The sequence below is a fragment of the Danio rerio genome, chromosome 21 (genome assembly GCF_049306965.1).
Source record: "Danio rerio strain Tuebingen ecotype United States chromosome 21, GRCz12tu, whole genome shotgun sequence".
Classification (NCBI taxonomy): domain Eukaryota; kingdom Metazoa; phylum Chordata; class Actinopteri; order Cypriniformes; family Danionidae; genus Danio; species Danio rerio.
This window is the reverse complement of record NC_133196.1, coordinates 26,661-36,830: the sequence shown is the minus strand read 5'-3', so window position 1 is coordinate 36,830 and position 10,170 is coordinate 26,661. Positions and strand designations below refer to the sequence as shown.

At 39.4% G+C, this 10,170-nt stretch overlaps 1 long non-coding RNA gene across 2 annotated transcripts; it reads left to right on the top strand.

The window, feature by feature from the left end:
- The first annotated feature begins 3,505 nt into the window (after positions 1 to 3,505).
- LOC103909382 (uncharacterized) lies at positions 3,506 to 8,762 on the top strand. Of its 2 annotated transcripts, none has more exons than XR_012397015.1 (5): positions 3,506 to 3,577; positions 3,929 to 4,061; positions 4,225 to 4,310; positions 4,594 to 4,736; positions 7,688 to 8,762. It is a non-coding gene; the product is annotated as an uncharacterized lncRNA (long non-coding RNA). The 2 variants fall into 2 exon arrangements; XR_659265.5 differs by having other exon boundaries at positions 4,594 to 4,794; positions 7,688 to 8,378.
- The last annotated feature ends 1,408 nt before the right edge of the window (positions 8,763 to 10,170 follow it).

Sequence of the window (10,170 nt, the reverse complement as noted above, 5' to 3'; positions counted from 1 at the left end):
GAAGTGGTTCTTGTTGTTTTTGAGGAAAATTAAAAGGTTTGTGCATTAAAGGATTTTAAATATGGGATACAGATGATAAAAAACACATGAAGCATTTAATATTCTTTAACACACAGCAAACCTGTGTGAGTGTAATCAATAGGAAACAGGAAGCGTTGTGTGCGAGGTGCATGCTGGGAGCTGTAGTTCATTACTGTGCCAGTCACAACAGTTACGCTGAAAGCTGATTTTTATATAAATAACTTGTAGTTGCCTATTTGTTTATTATTGTCAGTTATTAGCTGTGTCATTGCTAATTACCAGCATCATCCAAGGCGTCACGTGATCGAGCAGCTGACGGCGCGCGCCTGCTTTAACACACTGCAGTAAGTCGATCACTTGAATGGATGAAGATGTCGCTCTCATGGAAAAGCAAACTTGATGAAGAGATAGACCGTTGATTGTTGAATGAACAGAGTGTGCGTTTATTTCATGCTGCTTGATTTGTAATGAGACAACTGGAGTTGTAAAAAGTGGACGCCACTATAAAACGAAACCCAGACATTTTGAGTGGCAGCATCCACAAAATACAGACACGAGGACCGCAAAACTACAGGACCTAAAGTTTCTTTTTGCATGTTTTTGGTAGAGAGGTCTGTATGCAGACCTGGTGCAGTTGCCCTGCATTCAATGCTTTTTAATGCGCATACCTAACCCCGCCCTTCACTGTGACATCACTAGCTCCATTGAGTGCATTGGGTCTGACGTTGCATCTCTGAGATATGCAGTCTCAGCTTGCATTATTATGGCTGAAACCAGATACTACTCACCTACCTTTTGTTGCGTTTTGTACAAAAATGCACTTCTATTAGTGGTTTTGCCATATTTGGATTGTATTTAATGGGTTTTGAATGCAAATGCCACTTTATTTAAAGAAAATAAACAGTGTTGACTTGTGATGCATGTTATGGATGTTTATTATAAACAAGTTATGTAATATCAATTGTTCCAGACGTTTGACCTCAATAAAAATTCAGATTTGGACCTTTTCATGTAGACATTGAGAACCCCTTCTTTAGGCTATCTCTCTGTCACCGACTCGGTCCCAGTCATTCCCCTCGCTGGCCAGCAGAGGCCCCCATCCCCGGATTTCTAAGCATTACATCATCCACCTAGACTGATCGTGCACACACCTGAACTGAATCCAGTTAACGACCCACGCTCCCTATATAAGCCACACTCAAACTCCAGTTCACTGCGAAGTCTAGTTTCAGCCCCGGCCAGCATTACTGAGCGTTATAGCCTGCCTGATCTCCTGTGCATTACTCCAGCCCGTTTCTGACTCTGCTTTGCCTTCTGCCTGCCCACTACCCAAGCCTGTTACACAGACTCTGTATCACGCCGCCTGCCTCTGACCCTTGCCTGGTAAATCACTCTGTGTCTGTCAGCCGCCAGCCTTGAGACCTTTACTGCTACTATTGATGTGTGTTTGCACCTTTGTGCATATTGTATGTTTAAGTGAGTGTGATTTATAAATACTGCATATGGATCCCTCCGTGTCAGTCTCCACGTTACACACTCACAGGTGGACCCAGAGCATCAGCCTGGAAATCTGCACTGGACTGTTTTTTTCAGTCTCACTCCTGCTGAGTTTTATTTCACACCCAATCGCTCCCGCTATTTATTCACTTTGTTTGTTTAGAACAGATTTCTTCTGACTGTTAATTCTCTCTGAATTCTGACAAGAGAAGTCGAATGTCCTCTCTTTGCTGAATCTGTATGCTCTGAGCACATCCGGGTCTGGCGGCATGAATCTGGTTTCAGTTTCCACACTGGAGCTGATAATAGAGGTCTCTGGAATTAATTAAATAATAGAAGTTCTACATATATCCTCCTGTTTTCATTTTGTTTTGAAGCAAGCTAACAAAATAATTACAGGGCATTTTATAAAAATGGATCAAAAGTTTAAAATATTAATTTAATAGTTTAAACAATTGTTAATTGAAATTTATTCTCATGTATTTTCATTATTATCATAATCATCATTATTATTGTACATTTAATGACCTAGGCGGAACCATGGCTCAGTGCTTAACAATGTTACCTCACAGCAGGAAGGTCACTGGTTCAAGTCCCAGCTGGGCCAGGAATGATTCTGTGTGGAGTTTGCATGTTCTCCCTGTATTGACATGGATTTCCTCCAGGTGCTCTGGTTTCCTCCACAGTCCAAACACATGCGCTATAGGGGAACTGATCAACTAAATTAAGTGTGTGTGTGTGTGTGTGTGTGTGTGTGTGTGTGTTAGAGGGCGGGGCGGCAAGTTTCAAATCTCTCGGGTTTGTGCGTACAACAACTTGGTTTCGTTGTCACGTCATGGTGAAAAACCTTATGACTCGTTATCAAGACGACTCGTTTAAAGCACTATGAGTCTGCTCTTTTAGATGAATCAACAGTTTTAAACACTGTACACTTACAGATTTAAGCATTGGCTGGATATTTTACATCACTTACAGCTGTTTTTACGCAGCGGATGCCCTTCCAGCCGCAACCCATCTCTGGGAAACATACACAAACACACACACACACATATACTATGGACAATTTAACCTACCCAATTCACCTGTGCCTATATATATATATATATATATATATATATATATATATATATATATATATATATATATACACACACATACATACATATATATGAATATTATTGGGAATGACCAATACTAATTAAAGCAACACATCATCAAAATAATCACAAAGATCCCGTGATGTTGCACAGTGCAAGCCATAAATACTGTCATTAAATTTATTTTGGTTGACGATATTAAAACACTCAATCAATTCTGCACAAAGTAGTAAATAAATGGGTTAGGCATATCAAATTAAACCCCAATATTTCCTGACCTTTACATGAACTATTTCCATTAATGTACATCACACAGATGTGGGAAGGTCAGTTTATGGCATGTTGTGCTAACAGAAAGAGACAGCAGAGTATTTAGTGAAAGAGACGATTAAGGAGTCAGATGTGGCTTTAGGATGTGTCTGATAGGTCTTTATTCTCTAAAGCAGATAAAAAGGGACTGATCAGCTATGAGATGAAAATTTGGCAAAACATGCAGGTTATAAAGTGGCATGACGTCTATATGAAATGCAGATAAATGTGTGTTGGAAAGAAAATGTCCATTCAAACTTATCCTGAACTTCATACAAAATGAGGAAACACAAATGAAAGCTGTTATTGTGGACTGAAACACTCTCACGTATATTAGTGTAATGTCAACAACAAATATTCCAGCAGTTTCAGTCACTAAAGATTGGGGTGGGAAAACCCTTTCACTGTTACATTGCAGAAAAGCAAAAAGCAAAATGACAATGATTACATATATGAAAGAGCAGAAGAGATGAAACAGATTAGACCTCCCCGTCTCTCCAGTCCTCAACTCAGCTGCACTCCACCCTCCAGTCCAGTAGGTGGCAGAATCTGCACCTTTACACTGTTTGCCAAACACCAGTAAACAGAAGAAGAAAGTTGTTGAAAACGCCTCATCTTAAACCCTTCAGAAACCCTGCTGTTTCCAGCTCTCAGTAAGACCAGTGTCTGTTGATCTTGTGTAAATGATTGCCTGTGCAAATGATGTGGAGTTTTGTTGATTAGTCTTTAATGAGGTTATTAGTTTGTGGAGGCTTGTGTTTATACTGTAACTCTTATATTTGTCTGAGAACATGTTAAAGATAAAGCAGCATCTGTCTAGTGCAATATCACAGCTGAGCAAGAAGACAAGCACAAGAATAAAATCCCCACATTCTCTCCATCAGCTCATCTACAGATCAGATCAGTGAAGCGAGTGATCAGCTGTAACTCACGGCCTGTTTGTTGGCTGAGTGTTAGAGAAATGATGGTGAATTCACCACAGCTATGTGTTTAATCTGTCTCAGACACCATCAAGCAGATCTATAATAGTGGAGGAACCCTTTCTGCTTACCTGGTGATGCTGACCGGCCGAGAGGAGCAGGAGAGAACACACGGACAGGTGAACCACTGAGCAAACACTGGAGGAGAAACACACAGGTGGGTGAAACAGCAGGTGGAGCTCTTCTTCTTGTCTTATTGGCGGTTTGCATTCTTAAACAGAGCATTACCGCCCCCTACTGTGAGTTGTGGGTCAGAGACTGAATTTCCTTTTCCTCTGGACTCTTCAAGGCAGAGTTCTGATCTGACTGTGTGCTTTCAGAGAGGCTGTGATTGCGGTGCAGGTCAGTGTAATCCTGCAGAGTGTATCTGCGGTGGAGTGTGATGCTGAGCATGGAAACCCTACAGGTGAAACACACCTCTGCTTTGCTTTAATCTGGATATCTTGTGTTGAGTGATTTCATTAATGAAGGAGTCTTTGCTTTCACCAGACCTGAGTGAAGTATTCCTGTTCATGTTATCAGTCTTCTCTAATGGATCTTCTGTCTGTCACTGGTGTTTTCTGTTGAGTTTATTCCCGGTCAGCTGTCATAGTAATGTCTTGATTAGCTGCTTCAGGTGTGTTGAATTAGAGTTTGCATGTAAACTGTTCTGTTCTGCTTCTGACTGACCTGTATGATGTGTGTTTCAGATGTAGAAATCCTGCTTCAGCTTGCTCTCCTCGCTTCATTTAACAGTAGTGGTGGGCAAAGTGACGCTTCATGAAACTGAAACAGTTGAAGCAAATGTGTCAAAGCTTTGAAACGTTTCGAAACTCTACAGTGACACCTAGGGGTAATTTTTATACATTGCTCTGGAACAGCTTCAGCAAAAAACAATTGAGCAAATTGAGGTATTAAAACCCACTTTGTACCTTTGAACCTACAAGTGTTATAGCAGAGCGGTCAGAGTTCCTGACTATTATGCAGGGTTACTGGGTTTGAATCCAGGCAAATGCAGCTATGTTGAAATGCTCTGTTCTTGTATTGTTTTGTTTCAACATTGGTCAGACATCAGAATAAACACTATTTGTGAATAAATATGTCTTGTTTTGGTCATAAAACAGGGTTGTTTCTAGATCAGACATGGTTGTGGTCAGAAGTTGACAAGACTTATTTATACTATTATTGAAATTCCTCATTTATTGTATTTTAATACTGTCTACTCAAACGCTAAACCCAACCGTCACAGTACTGTAAAAATATGAATTATTGCTATACAGTGTTACACAAATGATGCTGTATTGATGGTGTATCCGCAGCTGTATCCTATCTAAACTACATCATAACACAGTAGCATTATTAAAATAAAGAAAATCCTGATTTTGGAGCATTTGTACAAAGCAGGATTCAAACCCAAAAGCCATTTGAAGCACAGTAACAGCATGCACATGCACGGTCCACTAGGCTATGTAAGACAGAAGTGCTTCTGACCCAGTCAGTCAAATGCAGACTCGCCAGGTCTCGGAACAGTTCTGAAATGATGTTAAAGAGCACAATCACAGAAGGAGAGAATGAGAAATAAACACATACAGCAACAGCCTCACACCAAAGCAACTGATTTAAACACCTCCACAAACAGCATCAGCAGCTCCACTGAAAAACATTTGATAATGAACAGCGCTTTTATTTCTTTATTGATTTTCAGTTTGACCTCACCATCCTGGAGATCAGAGGCTGCTTTAGTTGGGCTCTTGATCCTTCACTCTTCTATCTTATTGTTTCTGAAACTCATCAGCTATGGCAATAAAGACAATGAGAAGCTTTATGTAAATAATTGTTACAGTTATAACCGCTAGTGATCCATAACTTAAATAAAACAATTGCAGGTTTATGTGACGTGGTTTGGGGCATTAAGAAAGTTTCCCATGGAGAGTCAACAAACAAGAATTAATTAAAATTAATTAATATAGTTTCATACACAAAACCTTGAGAGCTCAAGAAGCACATTTAAAGGTTCAGGACACCCTGGAGAACTTTTTTTTATATTAACAGATGTGTGTGTGTTGAGCATCAGTTAAGACGATGTTAGCACCTGTCAGCTTTAATTGTGGGGAAAACTGGATAATTTCGAGCTTTTGTCATCTAATTTCAGCTTCCGGGTTTAAAATGATTTTTGGGGCGGATCGAAATTGGCGACGTAGCGCAGTACTGCAAGTGCAATGATGACGCGTCGGTTTCTCATTATTATTCATAGCGGAATTTTCTTATCCTATGAGAAGAGCCGGCTGCTTAATTATTCATGAGTGCACGTGCTTTCTGAAGGCAGACCTGCCAGTTTCAAGCAAGCTGTGAGACACGAACCCACGGCACGCAGTAGCCGTTCATGAAGGCTCCTATGTGTTTGTTTCCATGATCCACGGGGTTTGTTGCATGTTTTTTTCCCCGCGATCTTGTCAGGGCTGATACAGCAAAGCTGTGTGTGTGCTACAAGCATTTTTGTCGGGAGAGCAGTACGAGAATTGGAGAATGGCAGACATGACTTTTATCAGGAGTTCGTTCACATTCAGACACATCACTGTGCTGCTGTGTTTGCCTAAATCCTCTATATTACCAGCAGGGCTAATGGTTAAAATAGACAGGTCAGGAGACCTGCTGCACTGAGTCTGCATTCAGATCTATATTTAGACCCGGTGATCGAGGGAGAATCCTCATTTATAGGGTTTACATGAACACACTTATCTTCATAATGATATAAATTGTGGTTATGTGTATATGAAATTACAAATAATAAATGTAGCAGGGCATTCAATTACTGTTTATTCCTTTGCATTTTAACTTTGAGAACTATAAACTCATGCGTCTCCTCGCGGTTTGTCTCATTTTGTGAGCTAACTGTCAACAACAGTTGTTCGCTCCCCTTCTCCCCTGCTGGCCACGCCCACTCCTGCCCTGTGCTCGCGGAGCTCCACGCCCATTAATCATGCATCTTTTGAAACAATTCTGAAGTAGACTTTAACCAAAAGTGGGGGTTGTCTTGACCCTTTAAGACACAAAGACATCAAGAATCAAGATATGAACCTCAACCATGGTTACTAAAATTAAAAAGCTGCATGATTCATCCATGCCACAATGCATGCTGGGTACATAGTACGAACCTCCCAGCATGCATTGCTGCATAAATAAAATAAACCGCTTAAAGTTTTTGAAATGTCTTTCTTTGCCTTTATTGTGTGCTGTTCTTGGCTGTTATATTTCAGTAGAGTGTTTTGTGTTGTTCTGGGTTGATTTTCTTTTGTTTTTGTTTGTCACCATTGTTGTAATTGAAAGGCTGATTCTTGATAAGATGATCTTTTATATGAAGCTTTGACCCAATCTACCTTGTAAAAGGACTATATAATTAAAGATGAATTTAATAACTTGATTACATTTGTTCTTAAATTTCCTTTAGGCTTCTCATGCCAAACAAATTGTTTGATCAACACAATTATTTTTGGCTACCTAAATAAATCTAGTGTTAAAATAAGCAGCTGAAGAGGCCAACTAAAGCAGACGCTGACCTCCATCATGGTGACCAACTGAACAACAGCAACTCCATGAAGAGTTTTGTCCACATGACAGAAAAGTCCGAGCTCAGTAATGAGTGAAGCTCCACTGATTTAAGTTGTTTAATGATCTCTGCTGAGATCTTCAGAAAGAACATTTATATTGTCTAAATATTTAGCACTATTATTTTTATCTAGAGTTTTATTTTCAGTTGATGTCATCTTTGGTTTTGGCTGTAACTTGTGTTTTTCTTTCCTTTAGTGAATCTGCTTAATGGCAACCACAGCTGCCGGTCTTGTCCTGCAAAATCAAGAAGAAAAAAAAAAAAACTAAACAAACAAACAAACACCATTGTGTGCCGCCATTGTGGAGGATAAGTGTCTGTGTTCAAGTCCACGATGAACTGAGAGTACTTGCAACATATAAGAGACTGAAAAAATGCAATGAAATATTTCAGAAAGTTGTTCAGCACATGTATGCAGCACCCTACCACCAATATTATCTGGGCCCGGGCTTTTTTTTAGTATTAATTCTCTGAAAGAGGTCTTTGACCTGAGTCCTACTAATGTTTACGGATTTACTACATGACAGATGTTGTTTTAAAATGTAATTTTCTGACTTAAAATCACCCTCATCAAACCTTAAGTAAAACGTATTTAATTCCTCAGTAAACTCTCTCACAGAACTAAAACCATTTAAATTGGTTTCAATGCCCGCTCTATCTTCTTTACTCCCAGCCATTGTGTTCACACCTTGCCAGGCTGATCTTAAATTTTTGCTGCTGGTCTGTTTCTGTAATATCTGTTTCTCTATTTTATTATGTATACTGTTTGTACACTGTTACATCATGCTAGTCAAAACACACAACTGTGATGTGTATGTGTTATCATATCATTGACATGACGACTTCAGCACTATCAGCTCCAATAAACTGCATGAATCAGTTTGCCAGAATGTAGTCATTAATCTGTATACACAGATTGTGAATTACCACACTAAATCAGCTGTACTCCTCATAAACGGTAACCTCACAGAAATATTTTTGATCAGTAATGACAGTTTATTTGCTCAACACTTATTCTACACAACATACCGATTAAAATGCCGAAAAAAGTAAACCAAAACATGAAAAAACGGCTGAGATATAAAGGATTAAACCTGACTGAAAGCACACTCAGCTGAGGACACACAGGATTGGTCTAAAAACACGAATACTAATGAGTCATTTGCATATGGTCTATTCTCTAATAAAACACGATTTTAAAGGGCTTCATAAGCTTAAATATGATAATCAAAGTATGGCAAAACAACCTAGACATCAGATAATCAAATTCTGAATAAAAATATACAAACAAGAACAAAGAAAAACACAAACAAACAAATGGTCATCACCATTGCCGAAATGCTGTGACTCAAAACCTGGTCAATAGGCCAGGATCTCCTGTTCTTCAGGGTAATGCTCCCAACGGTTATCCCTGATAAGGATAATGTCTGCTTGGTTCTTGCATTGCCTTAGGGGAGATGTTTGGTAGAAGAATGATATATCTACAGAGATATATCCGCCAGACTGAACCTCGACCTGGCCTCTTAAATTTTTTTCATTTCTAGTAATTAGAAGGAGGTCAGGAATATCTCTTTGAATGCTTCTAGTCACATTCAGGTGAGTTCTTTGATTATCTTGAATTCATGGTACTCCTTGGATGTTGACTGGAAGTATTCTGGAGCAAATCAGCAGGGAGTGAGGAGAAGGCAATGACTAGTTCATGGCCAACTGTAACTCCTGACTCCTAGCTGATTTGGGCAAGGGCTCTCCTGTTCCCTGGAGATATCTGGGGTCCTAGGGAGCCTGGTCTCTGGATTAGCCAGAGTAAGCCTCATAGAGAAACATCTTCAGACTCTTCTCGGGTGACCTGGGCAACCTTGCGGTGTTAACAAAAGGTCACTTGGGGGAGTGGTAAGTATTCAGCCCCCCTGGGTCCACTTGGACAGCACGCAGGGATGGTGGCCTTGGGTGAATGGCCTTAAATGAAGCCCAGTCTTCTACTGGTGATTAGCACCTCCACACAACAGCACATTGTGCATCAACACCACCTACACCAGTCATTTGAAGACTTTTCCAAAAATCATCAATTCAAACATCAGATCTACTGAAGATTTATAATCCCAGAATTTACTAGGATTAAGGTTGAGTAAGACTAGTACTTCCATAGGGACACTTTAAAACACCAAATCTCAAATTATAACCTTACAACTTTTCAGAATGACCAGATTTTCTCTTTCTTTAAGATCCATTATTTCCATGGGAAAATTTAAAATATTTATTCTTCTAAGACTTAACCCAGAACTTTTCAGGAAAATAAACCCTACATACCTTCCCCAGAACATCTAGTGTAAATGGCTGGTTTTAAAAATAAGATCTTCTGTAACTCCTAGAAAATCTAACCCCAGAACCTCTGTGTAAGTAACCACACTTCACTCTTTTTAGAATATCTCAATTTCATAGGAATATTGGAACCTATAAATATTTCAACCTTTAAATATTGTTCCAGTTTCCTCTTCAAAAATCTCAAATTTAAGTGAAAACATCTCAAGTATCAAGATTTCCTTTTGGTAGTGAGAATCCTTTCAAAAACAAAAGCGCTCACTTTAAAGCTCTCACTTAAACATAGAAAATCACAGTTTGGTTCTATTGTGAATTATTTTCTCTCCACATAGCGTGATTGTAGATGTTCACAACTACACAA